The sequence below is a fragment of the Protopterus annectens genome, chromosome 5.part0 (genome assembly GCF_019279795.1).
Source record: "Protopterus annectens isolate FY-2018-M chromosome 5.part0, PAN1.0, whole genome shotgun sequence".
Lineage (NCBI taxonomy): Eukaryota > Metazoa > Chordata > Ceratodontiformes > Protopteridae > Protopterus > Protopterus annectens.
The window spans coordinates 41,564,436-41,591,418 of NC_056735.1; the positions used below are offsets into that span (position 1 = coordinate 41,564,436).

Genomic DNA, 26,983 nt, shown 5'->3' on the forward strand with positions numbered 1-26,983 from the left:
ACAGTGTCACCAAATCGATATGCAAGTACATAAAGAGCTTAAATATGTCTCACAAATATCAATCACAATGATAGGTTTAAATATATTTAATAATAAATAATAAAAGAACAAGACAATACTCAGTAAGTAATCAGTTACATTAGAGTTCAAAATCACAGGAGATATTTAAAACAGCATTGCAGGACAGTCTCAAATAAATAAAGAAAACATCTAATCTATACTTTACTATAGTCCTATCTGAATCTAAAATAGTTACTATGCCCTAAAAACTTACATACAGCAAGGCAAGTGCAGAAGGTGATGAGTGGATGTCTCTAGCTGATGTTATTAGGTTAAAGACAAAATACAAAATGCCCTCTCTCTCTCTACCTCTCTCTCTCAGAGAGTTCTTAAATTAATATCAAATATTACCGCTGGGTTAACTTAGATTACATCACTTTTTGTCATATGACTTTAGTTCCCAAGATAAACCCCCATTGTCAGAAACTACCAACATTTTAGCATCTGCCTGTGAAAAATACATCTCTCAAATTTCAGTGTTTAGTGTACTGCTACCTATGTGGTAATTCATGGGTACATGTTTTTCCCAAAGGGGATAACTATACATTTCTTGGCACTGAGCTTGAGCCCATGGCTCTGGCACCAAGCATCTGTTTCTGTAAGGCCCTTTTGTAGAGTATTCACATCATTTGGGGATTCAATAATGGCTCCCAGTTTGCAATCATCAGGGAACTTTGTTAGCAAGAGTACCCTAGTGTTGGCCTGTACTTCAGAGAAGTAGATGCCAAACAAGAGCGGTCCCAGAACTGAACCCTGAGGTACTCCACTTGTCACTTGTCTGGAGCTGGATTTGGAGTCGGCTACTTTTACAGTGTGGGTTCTGTCAGTAAGCCAGCTGGCGACCCATCGAGTGACGTAGGGATTAATGCCCAGCTTAGTAAGTCTATCTATGGTTCCAGAGTGGAGGATGGTGTAAAAGGCCTTGGCGAGGTCCAGGTAGGCTGTGTGGACCACCTTACCCTCATGCACAGTTCTGGAGACTGATTTGAAGAAGTCAATCAGGTTCAGGAGACAAGATTGGCCCTTCACGAACCCAAACTGGGTGGGGTCCAGTGTTTGAAGGTTGTCAATGTCTTTTTTTCTAAGTTCCATGATAATACATTCCATGGCCTTGCAGATCAGGCTTGTCAGACTGATGGGGCAGTAGTTCCCGGGATCCAAGGTGGATCCCCCCTTTTGGAGTGGGATAACTGTAGCTGTGCACCACTCAGTGGCCACAAAGCCTGAGGTGAGGCTATGATTAAACATGACACTTAGGTGAGGTGCCAGTTCAATTTGTAGTTCATGTAGTACACAGCCCGGTGTGTCCACTGGTCCAAATTGCTTTTGAATAGGATAATGGAAGGCATCCACTTCACATAAATGAGGATTCTGTTCCAGAGAAAGGGCAGTCTCTGAGACACATACCTGTCTCTCCAACATGTTATGTTTTTATGTCACAGATGAGGTTTAGCTCCTTAGATAAGGTATCTCAAATGCTGTTTGTTTTGTGAATGTGTAGCAGATCCATCATGTCTGGATCACAAAATGCCTTGTAGGTTAGGCATATATTGTCTCTCAGTAGTCTGCAGGAGACCAATAACTGGGACAGGGTTTTGAGGTGGTCTGCATTGAACATGTTATTTACATCCCATATTCTTTTAGTGAGGAACATCCGTGGCCACTCTAGCTGTTCCATATGCTTGGTCAGGTACATGACAAAAGGTGCATTGTACTCTATTATTGGTCTAATGAGGGCCGTGCATGGGGGACTATGATCTCCTTAGGTCTGGATGCCATGCACTTAGTAATAACTTGTGCCTCTTAGAAGGATTTTCTCACCACCGTGGATACATGATCAAAGTTTACGTTATTGTCACTGGCTCTCCTCTTAGGGGAATATTATCAGTGGTGTAATTTTCAGTGGTGATTGTCTTCATAAAGAGTATAATTATGCATTTTCTACATTAAAGTTCAGGCTATGGCTACGTCACCAGTTATTTGTCTGTATCAGACCCTCCTAGAGGATATCTATATCTTCTGTGGATCCAATGATTGTACCCAGCTTGCAGTCTTCAGCAAATTTGGTCAGCATATTGCTTGGAGTTTGAGTAAGACAAAACACCCTACAAAGCTGCATAAGGCAGTACACCCTACAATGTTGAGCAATGGAGTACACCGTATGAGGTTTGAGTGCGCCAGTGCATTTAGAAAACTGATTCACAATGTTCCAGATGAGGAAATAGAATGTCTGCGTCACCGTGTTGCTTCATGTTAGGTAGGAGATGACTCTTCATTTTATGACAACATTTCAACAGTTGTTTGTCTGCTTGCATCACTTTCTTGAGGATCATAACTAAATATATAAAGAGAATGATCCAGTAAGATTCCAGGCTATACAAAATGTGTTGCAGTCTCTACGAATCTGTATCATTCACGGCCATCAGAAATAGTCTGATAAACTATGGCACTTATCTGTCTATAGATGTACGGAAACCATTAACTTTGACATTTTCAGTAATGATTGCACTTAGAAGTGGAAATACATGCAGTTTAAAACAAGTTATTCAATTCAGTAGATCTGCCATGTCCTGCACTTTTGCTAGTGTGTGTAACACTCCTTTATCCCAAAAAAGGGAGAAACTGAAAGCAGAGAAAGAGATACAAAATGAAGAAAGACTTTGATGTTGAGGTCTTGAGTTACAACATAATTAACCTCTCCTCAGATGAACTTTCTGCAGTACAACAAAATATTGTAGAGCTTGGCAGGAATTTCATGCCTCGCACAGCTAACAGTACTGTCGACAACCATATGTTATGAAAATGAGTCAGCACTCGGGTCTCAACAAAGTACTGTAGCCACCCAGACATTCCTTTAACAGAACAAGCAGTGTTACTGACCCAGTGGAACTTTTAGCTCAGAATGAAGTCACATCTGAGAAATGGACTAAATGTTCTTTTGTTAACAAAAAAAAAGTTTGTTTGTTTTACCAAATATACTGTTTAATGCCAAACAAACTAAATCAGTATTTGGTGATTTGAATATTTGCTGTAGCTCATCATATCAATTCAAAAATAAATAAAATAAAACAACACCAACTCCAAATAACTTAAAAGTAAGAATTTAAACCTGCCAGTTGATTGCCTAGTTTGAATTATCCAAATATTTTGCATTTTCCCTTGCCCTTCTGGCCTAGGATGGAAAGGTTCAGTGATAGACGAGTTCACTTTCTCAATTGATAAATTAATAAAAACACATTAAATTATCCTGAACAAGTTAGTAGTCTTTAAACAGCACATTCCAAATTAAAACTGTCTCTTCAAAATATTTTTTATGATGTTATTAGATTTCTTGATTTGCTCCTTGTACATCAATTATGCCAAATATGTTTTTGCAGAAAAAAAATAAAGTTAATAATCTGCCTTTAAAAGCAGATTCTTTTCCTAGGTTTATGCCAGTTTTCATCAAGCCATAAGGCCCAAGCTGTTCTCAGTGAGGGAGGAGAATTGCTGACCTGGACTGGAAGCATTGTTGTGCGGTGGATGGAAGTGCTTTGAGCAATTTCTAAACCTAATGGGCATGTCTATGCTGAAGGTAACCTTCTGTATGAAAGCAGGCATACAAGTCCAAAGATCTGGCCTATACTCTCACTCGTGAACAAGATCACAAGATACTTAAACTCATCCACTTGGGACAACAGTTTCTTCTCAACTGCTAAAAGCAATCTATATTTTACACTTAATTTCTGGGGACTGGGTGATTTGACAATGCCTAGGGATCCTGCAGGGTGCACAGGATACATTTGCTGGGGATCAGGTAATCTGACAATGCCTACGTATCCTGCAGGGTGGACAGGGTACAGTTGCTAGGGATTGGGGAATCTGACAGTGCCTATGGATCTTGCAGTGTGTATAGGTACAGTTGCTAGGGATCAGGTAATCTGACAATGCCTGGAGATCCTGTAGAGTGCACAGGGTACAGTTGCTAGGGATCGGGTAATCTGACAATGCTAGAGATCCTGCAGGGTACACAGGGTACAGTTGCTGGGGAGTGGGTAATCTGGTCTGCTCTCCTCAGCTTGTTACCCCTGTGACTGTCATCAGGGTAAACAGTTTAGACAAATTAATGGCTGGAGGGGTTATACTACCAATTTAAATAACAGTTTAGTTAAAACACTTCAGTCATGACTTTTTTTATTACTTGGAAAGTATTTTGGCAGTGAGATAACTTTACTGATAACAATACCGAAATTTAAAATTCATAAGTCTCATAAACAAAGAACAACTGTTTCACTTAAGAAATGTGTTCAAAGATTAATTGAAAAGATAAATAAGATCTTCTTAGTAATCACTTACTGCATGATACCAGCAACATCTCATACATGCACACTTTTGGAGGCTGATTGATAGCTACACCTCTGTGCAGGGCTCCAGGTACATTCTATGGGTATGAAGGAAGTGTTTGGATTCAGAGGTTATGAACAAAAACAAGTTCTAGAGCTAGTTCACCCATATTTAGCACTGTACTGAGATGTAAAAGACTACAATGACCTGAAATCTATGGAAAAAAGTCCCTATAATTTGTAGTATCAAATATACAAATGATGATATTACAAACTGCAAATAAATAACCAGAATGTTTTGAAATTAGATGCAGGCTTGTGTGATCAAATCTGTACCTAGAACAGAAATAAATGACAGTTAATGGCACGTGATAAATCTGGTAGAAAATTTTAAGAAAAGCACTACACTGCATGGGAACCAGCAGCTCCTACTGGCTTTTCTCCTTGGCAAAGGGGGCACAACATTCAGCAATGGGTGTAATAATAAAAGGATCAAACAGAACTAGAACTTCTTTGGACCTTCAGGAGATTCCACCAATGTCAATGTGTACAGGGTAAAAGGATTTTCTAAGGACATATGGAATCAAAACAAGTATGCACTGTATCCAGATCAGCTCCGCGAAGGAGATTTGAGAGAGACAGAAATAAGTCAAGAGGAAATGAAGGCATGAAGGAAGGATCCTGTGAGAGAAGACCTATGCCAGTCAGGCATGAGTGTCAAAGAAGGCAGGAGAGTGACACCGAATTGAGAGAGATAGTGACAGTTGGTATAGAATCCTGACCACATGTAGAAAATGGGAAAAAGAGGGACTGATGATTATGATGATGGTGATGATGATGATGATGATCATGATGATGATGATGATGATCATGATCATGATGATGATGATCATCATCATCATCATGATGATGATGATGATAAGGACTTTCATACCACAACAGACAGGCGGCCTCATGCAAATGAACATATAAACACACACATGCACACACATGACCAGCAGTTATACTCACTTTGATGAGTGAATAAATTTCAGATGCCTTATTGTGATCACATGAATGAAAAAAAATGATAGAATGCAAGATACTACAAGCCCCTGTGTCCCTAATTTTAAATCCGGAATATAAGTTATGTAAGTATTTAATGTCCACACACACACACACACACACACACACACACACACACACACACACACACACACACGCACACACGCACACACACACGCACACATGCGTACACAGACGCGCACACACACACACACACACACACACACACACACACACACACACACACACACACACACACACACACCCCTTCCAGGGGTAGCAAGGACCAATGACTGCAGCATCAAGCCTCACAACTCCCCCGGGCATGTGTTATTTCCTTGATAATGCACACTCAATCAGGCATTATTATAGCAATAACCCACGCCTGGGTGTGGGTAATGCTAAATTTACCCACGGTTGGCGTGGTTTGGTCCTGAGGCGGCCGAGGGACCAAACAAAGCCAACCGTGGGTAAATAGCATTACCCACACCAGAAGTGGGTTATTGCTATTACTCATGACATTATTTAAGAAAAGAAACTGTTACTTTTCTTAAATAATGGCATAGTATAATGCCTGTTTACTGCCCTTCCGCAGATGTCTGGCATCGCGGCAGTTCTGATGTACTGCGGCGCCTGCGCGGTACATCAAACTGTGGGCAAAACAACGGAGAAAGCAAGATCTCCGTTGCTTTTTATGTCTCGCTATGTTAAATGAGTTTAACATAGCGAGACAGTTTTAAAATAAGCAATGGACATCTCCGTTGCTTATTTTAAAACTGTCTCGCTATGTTAAACTCATTAACATAGCGAGACACTAAAAAGCAACGGAGATCTTGCTTTCTCCGTTGCTTTTAAACACTCGCTATGTTAAATGGGTTTAACATAGCGAGACAGCTTTAAAATAAGCAACGGAGATCTCCGTTGCTTATTTTAAAGCTGTCTCGCTATGTTAAACCCATTTAACATAGCGAGACAGTGTTTAAAAAAAACGAGTTATACTAATGGAAAAAAGTCCGGGCGACCGGACCTTTTTCCATTAGTATAACTCGATTTACAACGGGCACGCTGGCCAATCAGCGTGCACGTTTTGGGGGGATCATGGTATAATACTCACTAACTCAGGTTTGCTTGCATAATAAGCTTGCAGCCTTAAGCACTGCAGTTTTGATGTTAAATCCACATTGCTTATCTGTTCATTAATGTAGACATGCCTCCAAAAATGAACAGAACTGTTCTTTTCTGAGTAACACATTAACCCACAGTTTTCTTTTGATAACTGCATATAAAGCAACTGTTACAGAAGTGTTTGTCCTTTCTGTTTAGAAATTTACAATTAGATGTTATATACAATATTAATAAAGCAGGCTTAAGAACTACTAAGCTCTAAATATTGAAATAGCAGTTTTAAGAACGTAACATAGAACCTTCCTGCTTTTTTTTTTTTTTTGAGGGAGGGGGTCATTACATGGTAAAATAATAATTTTAAATATTCAGATAAACTCCAGTAACTCAGTTCAAAGTATAAAGTTATTTGTTATAATTTTTTATAACTACATTCATAAGCAGGGAAAATCTAACTAGTCCTAAGAAATACAACAAAGAAAACTAAATGAGAATAAACGTAAATGTGCAGAAATGTAAACCAGAAGTACCAAACTAAAGCCTATAAAACAAAACTTAATCTCAATGTACAGACTGATCATTGCAAACTCCATATTTGAGACCCATAAAAAATAAATATAGCAAAATGTTTATGTAAAGTTTATGCAAAACATGGAAGAGACCAGACACCAGAGCCATAGTCAAGATAACGTTGCCTGGTAAACGTGTGCAAGGAAGATCCAAGTTTTCATTAATTAACTCATTTTCATCTTTAGGGTCTCTCATGCTGTGACTTTGTGGGTAGCGCCCACACCATTATCTGCCCCACTGCAGCCTATACTACCCTATTATGTCATTGGGGGGAATGTAGCTCCATTATTGTACACAGAACCCCAACCATGATGTCACAATTTTCTTAAAGAGATTTGATGTCTGCATCACAGCATTGGGTCTCTATAGAGTCAAAGTTCAGATACTAATGTTTTACAGTGCATCTAAGCCACCCCATCATCTGTTTCCTCTTCCTGGTAAGGCAACCCCCCCCCCCCAGCATATGCACACAGGACACAGAACTTAATTACTGTTTCTAAAATAATTAAGAAATAGAAGGGCATTTAAAAATATTTTATGATAGCAATGGACTACTTAAGGTTATGCAGTATGAGAAAGCAATTGAAATGTTAATGGCATTCTGCTATGCTTCCCATTTGGCACTTTCTGTACATGGCTGGGCTATGGCTTCAGCCCCTTATAAGACAAGTTCTTTTAAACTGTGTATAGATGTGCACACTGGATGTATCCAGTTGCCAGCCATCAGATCACTGGCCTTTTAAAGGGGTGGTCACAGATGAAAGAAAAAGGGAAATGCATAGATTACTTGTATTTATTTACTCATGTATTTATTGCTTTTGTTAACCAGGGTTGCCCCTTTACAGCAGAGGTCCTGGAAGAAAAGCTACGTTTACAAAATAGGCAGTTTTATACAACTGAGAAAAAAAATGCAAAACTTATAGGTACACTATACATGTGGCATAGCTAAAACAACTGGAATTTGTATCATTAGAAAGGGTAGGAGCAAATTATGTAGAAAAAAATGAGAATTGCGGGAACAATACATGCAGAATAATGTTTTGGAGGACGAATGAGGTTTAAAAGACGACAGGATTTGAATGAGCTGTGTAATGTTTGACTGACAACGACTGGACAGATATAAGTGGTGCATAATGTTTGCAGCTAAAAACTATGTCAATATGGTTTGTTTTCATTTACATAAATGTATGATTGCTTATTTCATAAGTGATAATTTAATAAAGATGATTTTTGTTAAAAAAAATGTTACAATATGGACACACTATAACTAAAAGGCAGTAAAGTATAGTCAATACATAGTCATGCAAGACAAATTGGCCTATACAGTGAGGTTAAAATATCAAATTACAATATTACATTCGCTGTATTTATTTTATTTATTTATTTATTATTGCTGTTCAAGAAAAAATAATCCCAGTTTATTGATGGTATTATGAAAGTACAATGTGGTATTGTTAAAGTAATCAGACTGCATATATTAGTTTTTGGCAACATCTTCGTCTCTCTGCCATTCTGCCAGATTTATGTTTGCTGTGTCATCTGTCTGACTTCATATTAAAGTGTTTAAGGCTAATGAATGTCCCTTAAGTAATATATCATATTAATACAGAAACAGCATAAAGCTAACGGGTGCTCTTTAAGTAATAGATCATATCAATATAGAAACAGCATGCTACAATTTCACAGCTGACATTTCCTACTCAAATACTACAATAACAAATCTGCTGCCAAGATTTTGTGTGAGAACTGATATGGCATGCTATGCACCATTAGGTATGTCAGCATGGCATTTTAGCTGTGCATAGACAAATTCAGTGCATGGCAAACAGCCAATCATAAGCCTTTTAATGTTGTAAATTATTAAATAATGTGCATTCCGTCATATCGTATTTTGCCTACCTTTTGACATCAGTGAATGAACAATGAATTTGCAGGGACTCAAACTTAGGACCTTAACTTCTTAGTTCTGCAAATACAGCCAATTGTGCATTTTATCTTATAAACAAACATTGATGACCATTGCTATATCCATCTTCATTAGTAATAGATCAGATGAGGATCAGATAAGTTAATCCTGACAGCTAAAACTGAAAAGTAACAGATGAATACAAGCAATATGTTAGCAGCTTTGTTGTTTAAATCATGCAAAAATTATACCAATTTTGTACCACTGGTTAAAATGGTACTAAACCCCAAACCATGGTACTAGCTGATTTTAAAATTTTAATTGCATATGTAATGAGCATTGAATTTTAGTCATATGACTACCTTATGTTGTTTTTTTTTTCTTTCTGACTGTTAATATCTAGCAGATTTTAAGTCTTCAGTTTGCTATGTTACCCGCATAAAAGACTAAGAATTCTAATTGCACTCTCATTGTATACAATGTCACTACCTGGTACTACTGTAAGAACTGTCTTCTAGAAGCATTGTTATGTAAGATTATTGGTCTTGTCTCCCACTTGACCTATTTATTCAGTTTTAGTTTTTTACCATTATGAATGTCTGTTACTATTTTTTCTTCATTGTATTATAACATGTTTTTCTACTAACAAAATAGATTACTAACAATGGAGCTTTTCTCCCCGGGCCTCCGCTAGAAAAGGGTTTCATGGCCAGTCGGACTCTCCCGGTAAACACATGTAAAATAAAAATAAAAAATAAATAGCAGGAAATACACTTGCTTTGTTTGTTTTATGCAGTGCTGTAAATGTATTAATTTACATGCTACAGCTTTCCTGTTACATTACTAGCAGCCTAGACGTATACTCAGATTTCTGAGCCTTTTTCTGAAAAATCATCTTCAAAATGCAGAAGCCAAATAACTGTAAATATTTTGTGAGGTACTGTTATCCCACTCACTCATGAAAGCTGTGGCCTCAGCCAAGGCCATGGCAGGTGATGATGGCTGAAGTGCCTGCAGCTCAGTTGTATTATCACGGCCTGCAGAAGGGAGGCGGGAAGGGGGAAGGGTGCTACTACTGATGGTTACCCAGGTTTTACAAATGATATTGTACAGTACAGGTGAGGAGATAAGTGCCTCAAAAATTCCACTCTGCCAATAATCTCTGCTGCTTCCCATGCTAAAAGACAAAAGAGACATACCAGCCATCACACATAGGTATGGGTAAAGTGCAGATGACAGTGCAAAGATACAGATCCACATGTATGTGCTATCAATGGAAACCTGAAATCATGCCTAAAGCCTCAGAGACAAGCTACACTACCATGTGCACATGAATAAAAGAATCCTGACCAGTATCCAAAGCCTGTGAAATAAGCCATCGTTGTACATGTATGTCCTGGGATGCTGAAGGATTAAATGGTGGCTACAGCCCTACACCTGCACAGGTATGTTGCCTGCCTCCACAAAAAACATGGTATCACAACAATATAGCTGTCAGTTACAGCACCGCACTTATATTCACCCACATCTGCCAAGCTGATATATCTTGATATATCATAGTGGAGCAAATCTTTACTAGTAGCACTTCTCTGAAAGGTAGAACACATTTCAAACTACATTATGAAACACAGCAGAAATGACAAACACTTTCAGTCTCATTCAGGCTGTTCTTCCCACACCTCATCTTCCTATACCCAGAGGATTTCAGCATAGCTTTGCCACAGGTGATGCAGTGCCTGTGCTACCTGCGCTTATCACTAGTTTGGGACATGCTGCTACCTTTTGTCAGCAACTTTGCCAGGTCCTCAAAGGAACCCACTTAATGAAGTGCACATGTATATGGTCCCAGCAGCCACTCCCTGAACTGCTTGTGCAGAAGATACAGCATGACCTCCCTTACACACCAAGCAGGTGCCATCTGTGGGGCATGAGGTTCAGAAGGACCTCCCTTACACACCAAGCAGGTGCCATCTGTGGGGCATGAGGTTCAGAAGGACCTCCCTTACACACCAAGCAGGTGCCATCTGTGGGGCATGAGGTTCAGAAGGACCTCCCTTACACACCAAGCAGGTGCCATCTGTGGGGCATGAGGTTCAGAAGGACCTCCCTTACACACCAAGCAGGTGCCATCTGTGGGGCATGAGGTTCAGAAGGACCTCCCTTACACACCAAGCAGGTGCCATCTGTGGGGCATGAGGTTCAGAAGGACCTCCCTTACACACCAAGCAGGTGCCATCTGTGGGGCATGAGGTTCAGAAGCCATTGCCACAAACATACAACCAAACAAAATCTCAGCTTGTGATTTATGCTTTAAACATGACTTTGAATAGCACTTTCAGGTACTCCGGCTTAGGGCCGCTCTGCGTTGCAATGACCATGAGGGCAGGAACAGCATGTTGGTAGTTTACTTTTTACTTTTTAATTGTATTCAACTTAAAGGGATGCTTTCAATGTGCTGAACAATTTGTGAATCATATGCAAATTAAGTTGCTTGCCTTTTGTGATACTTGTCTATGTTTTTTTCAAAAACTAAAATATGTTAATATATACATCAGTCTATGTGGTTTTCCAGTGCTCATGTATTCTTCATTTGGATGTATACAACTGCCTAGGTAAAATGTAAATTTATAGAAAATTGACTTCAGCCTGAAGCTATAAGTGTTTTATTAGCTTGTGCTGCTTTCCAAGAAAGTTTCAGTCACTAGTTTCTTTGTCTCCTTTGGTACAAGTCCAATGATAACTCATTATCCTTGCACTAATGCAGTTAATGTGATAACTTGCACCATTCTTGCACTAATGCAGTTAATGTGATAACTCACATCATCCTTGCACTAATGCAGTTAATGTGATAACTCACACCATCCTTGCACTAATGCAGTTAATGTGATAACTCACACCATCCTTGCACTAATGCAGTTAATGTGATAACTTGCACTATTCTTGCACTAATGCAGTTAATGTGATAACTTGCACCATTCTTGCACTAATGCAGTTAATGTGATAACTTGCACCATTCTTGCACTAATGCAGTTAATGTGATAACTCACACCATCCTTGCACTAATGCAGTTAATGTGATAACTCACACCATCCTTGCACTAATGCAGTTAATGTGATAACTTGCACCATTCTTGCACTAATGCAGTTAATGTGATAACTCACATCATTCTTGCACTAATGCAGTTAATGTGATAACTTGCACCATTCTTGCACTAATGCAGTTAATGTGATAACTCACACCATCCTTGCACTAATGCAGTTAATGTGATAACTCACACCATCCTTGCACTAATGCAGTTAATGTGATAACTTGCACCATTCTTGCACTAATGCAGTTCATGTGATAACTCACATCATTCTTGCACTAATGCAGTTAATGTGATAACTTGCACCATTCTTGCACTAATGCAGTTAATGTGATAACTCACATCATTCTTGCACTAATGCAGTTAATGTGATAACTTGCACCATTCTTGCACTAATGCAGTTAATGTGATAACTCACACCATCCTTGCACTAATGCAGTTAATGTGATAACTCACACCATCCTTGCACTAATGCAGTTAATGTGATAACTTGCACCATTCTTGCACTAATGCAGTTAATGTGATAACTCACATCATTCTTGCACTAATGCAGTTAATGTGATAACTTGCACCATTCTTGCACTAATGCAGTTAATGTGATAACTCACACCATCCTTGCACTAATGCAGTTAATGTGATAACTCACACCATCCTTGCACTAATGAAGTTAATGTGATAACTTGCACCATTCTTGCACTAATGCAATTCATGTGATAACTCACATAATTCTTGCACTAATGCAGTTAATGTGATAACTTGCACCATTCTTGCACTAATGCAGTTAATGTGATAACTCACATCATTCTTGCAATAATGCAGTTAATGTGATAACTCACATCATTCTTGCAATAATGCAGTTAATGTGATAACTCACACCATCCTTGCACTAATGCAGTTAATGTGATAACTCACATCATCCTTGCACTAATGCAGTTAATGTGATAACTCATTATCCTTGCACTAATGCAGTTAATGTGATAACTTGCACCATTCTTGCACTAATGCAGTTAATGTGATAACTCACACTATCCTTGCACTAATGAAGTTAATGTGATAACTCACACCATCCTTGCACTAATGCAGTTAATGTGATAACTCACATCATCCTTGCACTAATGCAGTTAATGTGATAACTTGTACCATTCTTGCACTAATGCAGTTAATGTGATAACTCACACTATCCTTGCACTAATGAAGTTAATGTGATAACTCACACTATCCTTGCACTAATGACGTTAATGTGATAACTCACACCATCCTTTCACTAATGAAGTTAATGTGATAATTCCCCATCCTTGCACTGATGCAGTTAATGTGATAACTCACCATCCTTGCACTAATGCAGTTAATGTGGCTTGCTGACTGAGAGGTATGATACCTGAGTAAGGTGTAAGAGCTCCATGTTTCAAATCACAGTACAGAAGACGAAAGCTATTGATGCTGCTTCCTACAGTTCAAGGTTTAATTCCTTTATCCTCCTTTTGCTTAGGGTGTGATTCTGAGCAAGTCACTTAAACAGACAATTCAGTGAAGAAACTGCTTGACAACTCAAAATCTACTGGACTGAACTTCTAATAAATACATAATAACATAACATTATTCACCCTCGGACCACATAGTGTGTTAAACCTTTTAGCTTTTCTAGACTATGTATCATGAAATTTCTCCTATCTTTGACTGGTATTGATATGAGAAAGTAGTGTGCACTGCTATTAATGCTGTAGAAATTAATGCACAATATACATCCTATTAATGCTGTTTAAATTCATGTATAATATACCTATATGGTCATTAATTATCAGAGCGGCACATGTGCAGTGTTTATTATAGGCCACAACACATCTGCAAAGGTTACTACAGTCCAACTAGATGTGCTTAAACATTTGTGTGGTCATACAAACCTTTCGCTAGTTTTTCCTCAGTCAGTTGTCAAACCGGTTAAAATAAGTGTAAAAGTCAACGTGCATAAACCATACTGTTTGCTTTGGCATAACTCCCAATGACACTGTGCTTTACTGTTGTGATTGTAGTAGCACTTGCAGGTTCATGCTAACCTAACATAGATAAAGGATATATATCAAAGAAATGGACCTTAGAACTCTGATGTTTTGTCGCCCTTGAGACTTAATACAGAAAACAGCATTCCACAGTCTTAAATATCTTACAACATGTAATGCTGAGAGGAGCTCAAAACATCACATCAAAATAGTAAGCATACTACAGAAAACTATAAGGATTCATGTGCAGATGTTCCTGTGGGGGAGGGCAAGTCCCGTTCTGCCCCTCTTTGTTGGACAATGGCCCTTCTCCTTACACCTTTTACATAAATATTTCTGGTTTGAGGATGCACAACTCTAAAGAAAAGGAAATACTTGTTTTTCTACCAAAATTGAACATTTCTTTTTCTTCAAGGTTTGGTGAACTTAGATGCAAAATGATTTATTACTGACACCTTTACCCCCTGTAATAATGGATTCTGTTTTGGCTACTTTTGATGTTGCTGTATATGTATGTTGACCTGAGATGTAAGATATAATGTATTTAACTTACAGGAACATTAACATCATTTTTTAGTATCCAGATGATTATCGTTTTACTTTAAAATGATGTCATATGTAATATTCGGATTACTAATGCTTCAGCAGCATATTTTGCATGTAAAAAGTACATACAACCACAGTGCAAGACTGGCTTAGGTCCACTTTTGCATGAACACTTTTGAATAGATTAATCCTTTCCAATTCAATATTTCAATATGTAAAATGACTGAAACGTTTTACATAGCTTGTAGTCAGGCATCTATGACTGTGATTTGGCAATGCAGTGTTCATGTTTAAAATTTACTGTAAATGAATGACAACATATGGAATAAAAAAGAAATGTTAAGTCTTAAGTCATTAGTTTTTTCCACTTGCAGCTTTTGTCTACATATATGTTATGGCACTATCTAATATAGCTTTCTACACTTATATACTTGCTGTTGATAAGCCTAACAGTGTGAGTAAAATTGCATTTTTAGTCTAGACTGCGGATGACAAACACATTTCTTAATCAATTCAGTTCACCTACCTATTTTTTAAATAAATACAGTAAATATCGGATGTAGGATTCATCAAAATCAGAAATATAATATAGCCCAGTCTGTATTAGGAGATGTAGACCACCCTTTTTCTCTCTTTGCATGGCACTGCTTTCCTATGGGATGTATAATTTATGGCATCACACAGCTGGTCTTGACTATGCTATCTGACTGGCACCTGCCAATCAGAATGTACACTGCAGAGATATGGACAAACATTAAATACCTGAGTAAATGCACCTTAGTGACTGTGTGTACAGTTCAGTTTAGATGATAGTTCTGCCTTACATGCACTAAATATACAAACATTGTGGTAAAATGCTCTATGACTTTATTAACATTCATCAAGGCTATCTTTAGTCCATTTAGGACTAAACCTAAGCAACCTTTCAAAAGAATCCAATAAATCTAAATGACCATTTATAGTAACATGGTGGTCAGTGGTTAATTTTCCTGTCTCCACTTCTCCAGGAACATTTTCAGAGGAGTAGAACAGTGAGTTAGTGTATTACTTTAAAATACTATTGGTAGTGATCAACCAGAAACGTTTTATCTTTTGGGTTTGGGTGGACAGTAGACATAAGAGGAGCAGTGAGGGGGGTGACATTGTTACAATATTACTGGCAGTAATCCGAGATGTGGCAATATTTCTAGCTATGTAATTTGTGTGGACAGTTGAAGGTGAGATAGGTGTTATTTTTACAAGGATGCTAGCGGGGATCAAACAAATATTTTGGATAATAGTTCTCTGGCTTTGTGATTTATGTGGCACAACTTGAATTGGCATACTCAACTTGTTTGTATGGAGTGGAGTTGAAATATTACATAGCCATCAGACATACCTCTCTACAAATCAGGGACAAATCTCAAAAGAAATGGGGACAACTTCAGAAATAATCAGGGATACTTGTAAAATATTAGTGATATTAACTTAGGACATTGATAGAGTAAGACAATCTGGATTAATATTTATTTTTGAAGTAAAAGAAGTCACTAATGCTAAATATTTTCCTTATTTATTAAGTGTAATTCTCCACCTTTTCTCCAAAAGTAGTCAGTTTTAGAAGGGATTGAGGACAGAACCATAGAGCCTTTTTGCCTTGGGTACCAGTTTAACTAAGGCTGGCCCTGAATTCACTTCCTGAATTAACAAATTATGAAGCACATCATTTAGCAGAGGTAGTACATTCTGCCCTGTGAAAAACAAGTAATGTTTCTTTTATGCTAAACCAGCAGGGGACTAACCATTAATTCTTACACCCCTCACTGCATGGCCAAATTACAGTGACATTTGTGGCTTACCCAGCATGCCAACGTCAACAATTAGCTATCAATGCTGAATTAACCCCTGCTAGGAATTTTTTCCATCATTTTTTTCATCTTAAAGTTATTTTTTGTTAAGTACCTACAACTATTCCATTCTAAGTATTGACATAAGCAAACCTCACATTAATATTTGCATCTTACAGTAAAATAAGACAGATGGTAGAGCCTTACCTTATTACAGTGCTTTTAATGTGGCTAACACTTTGCAGATACGTCAGGGATAACAATCAGTTTTTTTCTGTAAAATATGAAGAAAATGTAATATTTTAGCAAGGATTATAGGCCCATATAAATATTACCAAGCTTGAAAAGGTTGTTCACTGGTCACCTAGTCAGTCATTAGTTTATTAGAATATCCCAGAAAAACTGTTTGATAACATAAAATAAATAACACATATACCATCACACAGCTCTAATGCTCTACATTTGTTTTCAGTTTTTACATTTATATCACTACTTTGCAAAATTAAACTTTTTTTCTGTTTCTCATTTGGAAAGTTGATGATAGAATTTCCAAATGGGTGACAACATGAATCTGAATGCTGGTATTGAGATGATTCCCCCAAAACTAATGTTTTTTTGGGGAGGACAAAATTTTCTGTATTCGCCACCACTATGTGGGTTTTCAGTGTTACACTACTTTCCCCAAACAGAGAGAGGGAGTATGTCCCTTACTCAAGGCTGTGACAACTTGTTGTTTGAATAAGCAATGGGATGTCAACATTTTAATGTAATGTGTTGATATTGTTGTATAGTGGAAGATTTTTCCCCACCCCACCACTGTCAACCTTCAGTACCCCCTCTTGACCAATTAACCCAACCATCAGACATGTCCATCAGCCAATAGATCCATTTCCTTCCCTTATCAGGACAAAAGCTAACTGAAAGAGGTTTCATCATGGCAGACATCAGTGGATCTCCAAACATCCAACACAAACATTCTCTTAGGAGGGCATGTCTTGCATGTACTGTAGAACTCATTTATTTCAGTGGGTCATGTAAGTCAACAAATGACCTTGTCTCTTAGAAAAAACACATTATGCATTTTCTCTGGTCTCCACCAGGGATATCCATATGGCTTACCACTGAAACGCTGACACTTAAAATGCTGAGTGCCAAAAAGCAGAACAAAAGGCTGAAAAAAAACCAAGATAAGAGTAACTCTCAAACGTTGCTCTACTCCTTAAAGCTTCTTTTTGCAGGGGGGCAAGCCTCCCCTACACCTCCTACATCCCGTAAACGTTTATATACCAACTCCAGCATTGACATACCTTAGAAAGAAGTGAATATTCTGAGAAATGGAATCTTTGGCTTATTATATATGTCTGATCTTTCGGCCTTTCAGTCTCAGCATCTTGGGACTCACTTTAGGGGGTCTCAACATTTGAAATGGTTACCAATCCATCCACTTTGTGAACTCTGGACATGTTTCTCAACCCTCTGCCCTAACAAGGGTGAGTGGACACAACCCTTCATTTCTCTTCCTTCCCTGCCAGCTTCAGCAGCTGTCTGATCCATGAGTTGAACTCAGGTTGCCTTGGTTGCAGTCAAGCATTTATACCACTATTCCAACAAACCTGGCAATGTGAAAGTTGATATTTTGATCATTAGCATTCACAGTAGAACTACTTTATGTCTTCTTGGTTAGAGTTGGTTTTATTTGCTTCCACTATGAGTGGAAGAAAGCAAATGGACTGAGGATTAGACTTCTGAAACTGCATTAATCAAAAAGTCTGCTGAAAAACACTTTCCCAAAAAGTTTTTCACCCTCCAATGTGGGGAGCAAGCCCACCCCTGCAAACTTATATGTACCAACTAAAAAAGGGGGAAAATTCCCCCAAAAAGAGAATCACTTCTGGCACAGCTCCCCAACAGTGATTTCCTATGGAGAACCTCTGTTAGTCAGCAGGTTGGACTTTGAGCATTTGAAGCTCGAGTATTCAGTCTTTATCCACCTGTGGGTTAACCATTTTTTTCCTCACTAAATGTTGCTCTTTCACATTTAGATGTTTTGGAATGTTGTCTAGAATGTAACTTGGGAAAACAATATGTAATGACTCGGAAGAGAGTAACAGAATCATGTCAAGCAGATGGCCTGATAAACAAAGAATGGAAAAAAACATTACTTTTTGCAACTGCACACTCAAATGGATAACACTGAGCTCAACAACTAGACATATTAAATTGTGTGTGTGTGTGTGTGTGTGTGTGTGTGTGTGTGTGTGTCTATATATATATATATATATATATATATATATATATATATATATATATATATATATATATATATATAGATATAAATATATACAGATAGATATAGATATACATTTAGATTTAAACATTCATTTTGTGTATCTATATTTATCTATATATATATATATATATATATATATATATATATTTATTTACACACACACATATATAATCAGATACTTGTCTTTACTTTTTTGAGATACTGTCAGCCATGTAATTTATGCGTTATAAGCTCCTCTTGAACACTAGAAATAGCCAATACATATTTACATAAATGCACGCCTTATATAAAGCTCTGTAAAAGACTTGAATTACTGTACACAAGGGAATCAAAGAGTAAAAGGATAATATTTGCTCTTATCTGGGACTAGAACCATATATCTACAGCACACCATACTGGTGTTACTTCCTCTGGACAGATATGTGTTGCATTTTCCCCTTAATAGCCTTATCATATTAGCTAAGGAACTCCCCATCATGGTGATCAATAGTCATATTACAAACATACACTTGCAAATATATAGAAAACCCTCTGCTTATGCCCTGTTAGAATCACAGCAGTGAAAGGACAATATAAGCTTTCATGTGGGACATGAACCCAAGACCAACAAGAGCCTCTAGATAGATAGATGTTGAGTTTTCCCTTAAGAGCTTTATCATTTCAGATTGGAACCCCCCAACAAGGTCAAATTGTACAAGGGAACTACTTTGAATTTATTCTCTGAAGGAGAGCATTAAATAAATATTTACTTTAATTTAGTTGTTAAATAAGAACATGAAGGAAGTATTTTGTTTGGATGTATTTATTTGTTGAAGATTGCTCATACAGTATAAATTACATACTTGGGCCAGAATAACAGTAATTATGATAATCAGAGACTTGAATTCCTGTTATTCCTTTAAATTTAAAGGGGTTCAGACCTCTAGGTTGGGGTTCTGTGCTGTTCAGTATTCCATGTGTCAACAGGCTGGCCTGTGTCCATTGCCAGTTTCCTAAAACATAATGCACGTCATGATGACAGTTAATGTGGAAAAATATTTTTCTTGACCAATAATAGTCATCTCTGGAAAAAAGGCATACATTTCTATAATGTTCAGATATTGTAAGTTAAAAAAAATCTTTAGAAGAAATAATAAACAAAGTTTTTTGTCCACATTTGGAACATGAAGCGTTGACTTCTATGCATATCAATCTGCTTAAAAGGGGGAAAAGGTCTGGAATGCAACAGAATGTTTAGACAATAGAATAAGTTACATAGTCATTAAAGTTCTATGAATCTGACTGAAAAAGGATACATTTTTTGCTAATATATTCCTTTATCACTCTGATGTGCACCGTGGGATGGATAAAGAAATGAAGGCATGAGATCAGACGCCAAAGAAACCCCAATTGAAGAGAAAGTCAGGAATAAATGATGGTAGTTCTGTCACACATTCAGGAAAGCAGAAACTGATCTGGTGAAGATTTGGGAGAGAGAGAAAGAAGGTAAAAAAAATGTGGATTACCAGCCAAGAGATGGATGGATTGTGTGAGAAAAAACCTGCAATAGTCAGACATGACTATCAAAGTAGGTAGGAAGGTGGTTTGAATAGAGACAGGTGGCAACAGTTGTCACAGCACCCCTAACCCATGTAAAAATGGGAAAGAGTGAGATGATGATGATGATGTCATATTTAGGCTGATAAACTATGCTAATAAAGCCCATAACAAGACCACCTACTCTACAATCGATGCACTCTAGTTGTAGTCTTGTTAGCCTGTATGGTATATTGTTTTCATTCCATTTCCTGCCTCATGTGTAGCACAGTTGTTAGAAGCCCACCACTGTAAGTAATCTACAGAAGATAGCAACTCAAATTCCCTCCTGTGCACTAATGTATAGCAAACGGCTCATACATAATTACTGTTCTCCATTAAGTGACAGGCAGCCATCACAATATAACTACTCCTAAACGGTTTTGCAGGGATCCTAAATAGTAGAAAACCATGGTGTCCGTTCCACTGTCTTGACAATCAAAGTTTGTAGAGCTAGTGTGTTTAGACAGCAACGTTGGCTTAAAAACTACACCAAAAACAAATAATTACAGCAGCTGTCCTGTTACCCTGTTTTAATCTATTCATAGGTTCATAGGTTCATAGGTTCATACTAGGCTATCTGCCCTAGGGCATTTATAAGCCTAGCCAGAGTGTGTATGGCTTTCGCCACCCATTTTAAATTAATTTTGCTATGCCCTTTTTCGAGGTTAGTATACTGCGCTTCTGTCTAACAGTGACACAGAAGTGATACCCGGAGTAAACCTACGATCTCCCATCCACTCATCAAGATTCCTCTTGAAGAGAGTCAATGAGGGACTCTGCCTAACCTGGACTGGGATTTTATTCCAGAGTGAAGGGAGCCTCTGGGTTATGAATCTGTCCCTCCAGCATGTCCTATTTATTCAAAAGCTTTAAATTAGCATGTCACTTCCAAGGGGATGTTAATCATAGTTCCAGTACAACATATAAGCACATGAAGTCTGGAAACTGATTCCGCACACACGTACATACACACACACACACACACACACACACACACACACACACACACACACACACACACACACACACACACACACACCCCACAGGGCATGCTACCTATATAATACTACAGTTAATTCCTAAGAAGTATATCACATTGTGAGAAGGTGTGTGTGTGTGTGTGTGTGTGTGTGTGTGTGTGTGTGTGTGTGTGTGTGTCTATACATGTCTGGGATAAGGGCTCACAAATTTCAACAGTCAGTCCTTCACTGATACCCTTTCCTTTCCTTCATATTCCAGAAATGTAAGGATGACCTCATGTTAGTTGTATTTGTCTATTTTGTGTGTACTTCTAGCAACGCATAGGTTGCCTCCAAATCATGCGTGCCTGTCTAACAGCTGGGAAGTCTGCAGTCTTATTCAGATGGCAGGTGTGGAAGAAATATTGTAAAAGATAATGAAAAACAGACATATAAAGATGTTATCTTACTGTTCCGCGATCATTCACCCCTCTTTTTGTTACTGCAAGTGTCACTGAACTCTCGAGTGTAATATAACCATACTTGAAACTATCTATATACTTACTGAATGCAGTTTCCAAAAGCAGAATATTTTACAACAATATGTATTATAGGTAACTACTGACTATTGTTATTCTTCCTCACTAAGCAGTTGGTTTAGCCTTCTCCCCTTCCTGACACTTCCCTGGAATTCTTCAGGCTATGAACTCTGATTCTGAAATAGCGTTTGTAAGATCAGCCCAGCTGCTCCCCATTCATGAATACAAAACAGTGATGCTGTTCCTATCCTCCTGAGGTAATACCGATCCAAAGTACAATACATAAAAATGTTTATTATTGTTTACAATATTATTTACAATATGAACAACTATATAGGTCCTTAGTAATTAGACCTGTCTGACAATTTACCTCAGAGGATTAAAACTATGAATTACTAACAGACATTTTCCTGTGGTCTGAGGGTTGATTCTGTCCATGTGCGTTTGCTTACTTTTCACTCTAAACAGTTCACAAAATGAAACACTGCAATATGTGAAAAGAAGCAGTTGTGCCTAGTTGATTTATGAAGTTAGCAAATAAAAATAAATAAATGATGCTTCTACGGTTTTATTTCAGTTATTAACTTAGAAAAGTGCATTGAAAATTTCATATTTACAGCTGAGCTTGAAAATATTACAGATGCATTCATAAAATAATAGTTGTATGATAAGAAATGTATCCACATGATTTTTTTTTGTCTCCTGGCAGATGTGCAAAAGGTTCTATATACCTCTAAGTTTTCTTAAAGGACTACCTTGTTTAATAAGATAGATATCAGTCCTCTCTGTAGTAAATATTCCCTGTGCAACATAAATTATATTGGTTGTACCTAAAATAATTGATAATTTTATTAAGGTATATGTGCAGGGTTCATTTCTTTTGACAGTGGTAACTGGCACTGATGTAAGCACATTCCAACGACAGTATATTGAAACAGAAGACAATAAGCTTCTGAGAAACTTCATCTGTTAGTGTCCTGTGTATATGTGAACGATTATAACAGTGTGTCAAAAACAACAAACAGGAATCCTGCTTAAAAAAATATTAAAAAAAAAAACATGAAGAGACATTCTGAGAGCAGTTGTGGGGCCTATATACAACAAACCAATATCTTACTGAAATCTGAGATGTTTTGAGTTTGGAAAATGTTTTAAATACAGAGTTCATGTTTGTTTTCTGTCAGAACACACCTTCTCTTTCTGTAACAATATCCCTGCAAAGGCACCATTCCCTATATTTTTGGTCTCCATGGATTTTCATGTTTGTCTTCAGCAGGATGTAAAGTATGCTTTAGTTTAGCAGAAATAGGATCATTCTATGTCCAAAATATTTGAAACTGATCCCAAAGGACTCTCAGTATTGTGTCATCAGACAGCTAACCAGTTTTCAGTAATAGGTGCAATATGCCAATTGAATTTTATACAAAAAACACAAATTTCATGGTCTCAAAACAGAACCGCATGTTCCTTATTCAACTATCTGTATGTCTCATTTTCAACAAAAGCACAGTGTCTGAGTGATCTATAACTGACAGTTCTGATAGCTGTTTCCATCATAATGGACACAGACCAAACCTTAAAAAAACATCTGTTATCACCGTCTAAACACAGAGATAAAGTAATAAATGTTGTTGTTCCCTCTCTAATGAGTTACTGTATCTTAAAATTTCAAAAAGTTCCAAATGGTTCAAAATCTTTTCCTCAGTGCTGGTGTTTTCTCTCAGCAAATGCTCTATTTCTCTTGGATAATTGCCTCAACTTACTATACATGCACTACAAATAGGCGACAATAATTAGAGCACAATTTAATAACACACCTGCTGTATATATACTTGTAAACCAAGACTGAATATTCTGGAAAACCCTTTCAAGTGGTGACTCTGTTTTTAGACACTGAATACAGTCACAAAACTGGATAAAGAGGGATTTGTATTCAGGATGATATTGACTTTGTAAATGACCACATGAAAATCGGTAACACTGGACACTCCTGTCTTCATTTGATATCCAGGGACATCACTAAAATTGTGGATATCCTTACACAGACTGGTTAATCCTTTGCAGCTAGTAAAATCCCTACTTCACTGATAACGTTATTTAATTAAGGAAAAACATTGTTGACTTCAGCAACTGGCCCAAATCTGCTTTTCTGCTTGGGATGAAATATGTAGGGCCCAAAGATAATTTGCAAGCTGTCCTCCAAGGAAGTTAGGTTACTGAATAGAGATTTTTCCACCACTACTGCCATTTTTTTAAACAGAATCAAATTAATGGACATTGCAAGATAAAATCCACAAACAGCAAAAAGGTGAAACTCTTATCATCCAATGCCCACAGCTTAAAAATATATAAGCTACCCAAAGTTTTACCTAATCTTTCACAAAATCAGGGTACATGCTGCCACAGAGGCATGGTTTAGAGACCCATCCTGCATTCCTCAAGTACCTGGTAACAAAACTTGGCAAGTGGTTTAACCCAATGAGCAAGGTGATGATGTATGAGTCAATAATTCAGAAGTACAGATTTATAACCAAAGGGTGGGCATGATGTACTCCATATTCAGGTTACAATAAGAAAAACAGCTGCAATTGTTGTAATACACTATTACATACCTGTAAATAAGCTTAAAAACAAGGCCAGTTGCTTGACAAAGTTATAAGCCTTTCCATAATGGAAAATATTTTTCTACTTGATGACCTAAATTATCCCTCCGTGAGTGTAAAAGCTATGCCTCAACCAATCTCAACCGATGATCATGTGTAAAAGTTATCTCTGCACTCATTTCATCCTGAGCTGAAATACTAATGTTTTGCAACGGTGCTGCAGTTGGTTGAATTATATAAAATTGAAGTTCATTATGCAGACTGTTAGATCATTTCTATGGTTTTCCCTTTTCTTCATGTTTCTGTGACCCTCAAGTTGGCATACGTAATTTCCAGGCATGTGAAGGAGAAGCCCCCATACCAACGGTTATAGGGGGAACTTCTTTTAGTTTAACTTTTGATAATCACAAATGTAACTTATTGGTTTACATTTGCAATTACTTTTTTTCCTTTGATTTTAGCTGAGATTAATGACAATAACAGAAGGATTTTTTTTATGTTTTGTTTTTAGATCAAATTCACAGGCAAATATGCATTATATACAGATGTGTAGATACAGATATATTCGGTTTGAATTTTACATTTTTTGTACATTCTGTCACACATCTTGCATTGTGTGACCGTCCATCTAGCAGCTGATCCTAACAATTAGATTTAAACTGACATCTTTGACCTTAATCCATTAGAATTAGTCCAGCAGCAGAAGTTCCAAACACAATTTTTAATTTCAATTCCATGGGCATAAATCCGCACTTCTGTTCTATTCCTTGGTACATCCGTCATCTTTGTCTTTTCAAAACCTTTCTTTGCTTTCTTATCCCCTTATTCACCTTCTCTCTTGCCTCGTCTCTGGTACATCTCCTGATACTTCTTCACTCTGTTTTTTAGCTTTCTTATTGCTCCTAGCCAGATTGTTCACTTTCTATGGTGGTACTTGTTTTTTGTCCCCATAATGGACTGAAGTTACTGCTCCCTCAACTTGTCCATTAAGGTTAAACACATTCTGTACATTACATAGTTATTAGTTTTCATATACCAATTATCTGTCTTGCAGTGCATTTTAATATAAAATACTTCCTAGTTCCTTCACTCATTTTTAATTAATTGATGGTTTTGCATGTTAATAACGTTTTAACCGTGTGGAATTTTGTTGTCAAATATTTAAGGTAGTCAATTTAAGGGCTTTTCTGTCAAACTGTTGTGTGATATTATTAAATTTCATTTGTAAATGTTGCCACACAGTCATTTTTGCAAACTGCATTCTGAATTCAAACTGCACACATTTAGTGCTACAGTTCAGGTGGTGGTGATGATCCATTGATAGTATGTTGAAAGTCTAGTCTCAAATTACATTTTTCTTCACTCTTTAGCAGGGTTCTACAGGTGCATTTGTGTGCGGTTTTTCTAGTAACAGGTTTTCCTTCTGGTATCTCTCTTTTTCCTCATTTTTGGAGGTGTTTCCTGCTTATCCTGTTAAATTCATATGTGAATGCTAATCGCATTCTTCCTCCATTGCATGTCAGTTTTACTTGTGAGAGAAAAAAATGTCTGTTAGTGGAATTTTGACAGAAGTGAGGATAAATGATTTATGGCTTAATGTGAGATTTAGGTGATCTGGAATAATTTTTTCCTATGAAGCAGAACAAATTTGATTCACAGCAACTTACCAACCCAAGTGCTCTTTTTCTGACTAAATATACTAACTCCAAGGTCAAAAACAAAAGGCTTCCAGTTGTTGACAGCACTAAGCCGATCTCATTCATAGGTTCATAGGTTTGTACTAGGCTATCGGCCCTAGGGCCTACACAAGCCTAGCCATAACAATTTTCTGGATATTTTTTCCCACAATATTTACTTCCCTGGACCCTTGTCTAGTAGGGTGACTGACGCAAACCCGAGGTGAATTTCCTATCTCCCATCCAATCATCAAGGTTCCTTTTGAAGAGGGCCAAGGAGGCACTCTGCTTGACATGTATGGGCACTCTATTCTAGAGTATGGGGAGTCTCTGGGTCATGAACCTATCCCTTCAGCATGTTTTGTTTATTGCAATGACAAGGTTTAGATCCCTGGAGTATGTGGCTCTGAGGGATTGGGATTTCTTTAAGTGTAGCATGTCCAACAGCTTTGGGTTTGACATGGTCTTGTATGTTAAGCAGAGATCGCCTCTGAGTAGGCAATATGCCACAGAGTATAGTTGGAGTTTTTTAAGGCGGTCAGTGTAGGGCATCTGCTTTAGGCCTGTGATTCTTTTAGTGAGGTATTTCTGCGGCCTTTCCAGCTGTTGCAGATGTCTTGTGAAGTACATACCAAATGGGGCGTTGTACTCTATAATGGGTCTAATGAGGGATGAGTACAGTGGGACAATGACCTCTTTTTTTTCTGGATGAAAAGCCCTTAGTGATAAGGTGCACCACATAGAAGGATTTCCTGACTCTCATGAATGATGAAACAGCAAATGTCAATGATCCCCTCATTGATGCAGATCACATTTTAGGTCTGGCATTTTACTATTTATTCAGATTTACTTGTTTTTAT

General features: G+C 37.5%; 1 protein-coding gene across 2 annotated transcripts in view; it reads right to left on the reverse strand.

Annotated features, from left to right (window-relative positions):
• The window catches only part of COL8A1 (collagen type VIII alpha 1 chain), a 645,551-nt gene that overhangs the window by 117,224 nt on the left and 501,344 nt on the right, over positions 1 to 26,983 (reverse strand). For both annotated transcript variants that reach the window (XM_044072095.1, XM_044072094.1), the window contains exon 4: positions 16,686 to 16,752. The gene's annotated coding sequence lies outside the window, so the exon portion shown is untranslated. The remainder of the gene's footprint in view (positions 1 to 16,685; positions 16,753 to 26,983) is intronic.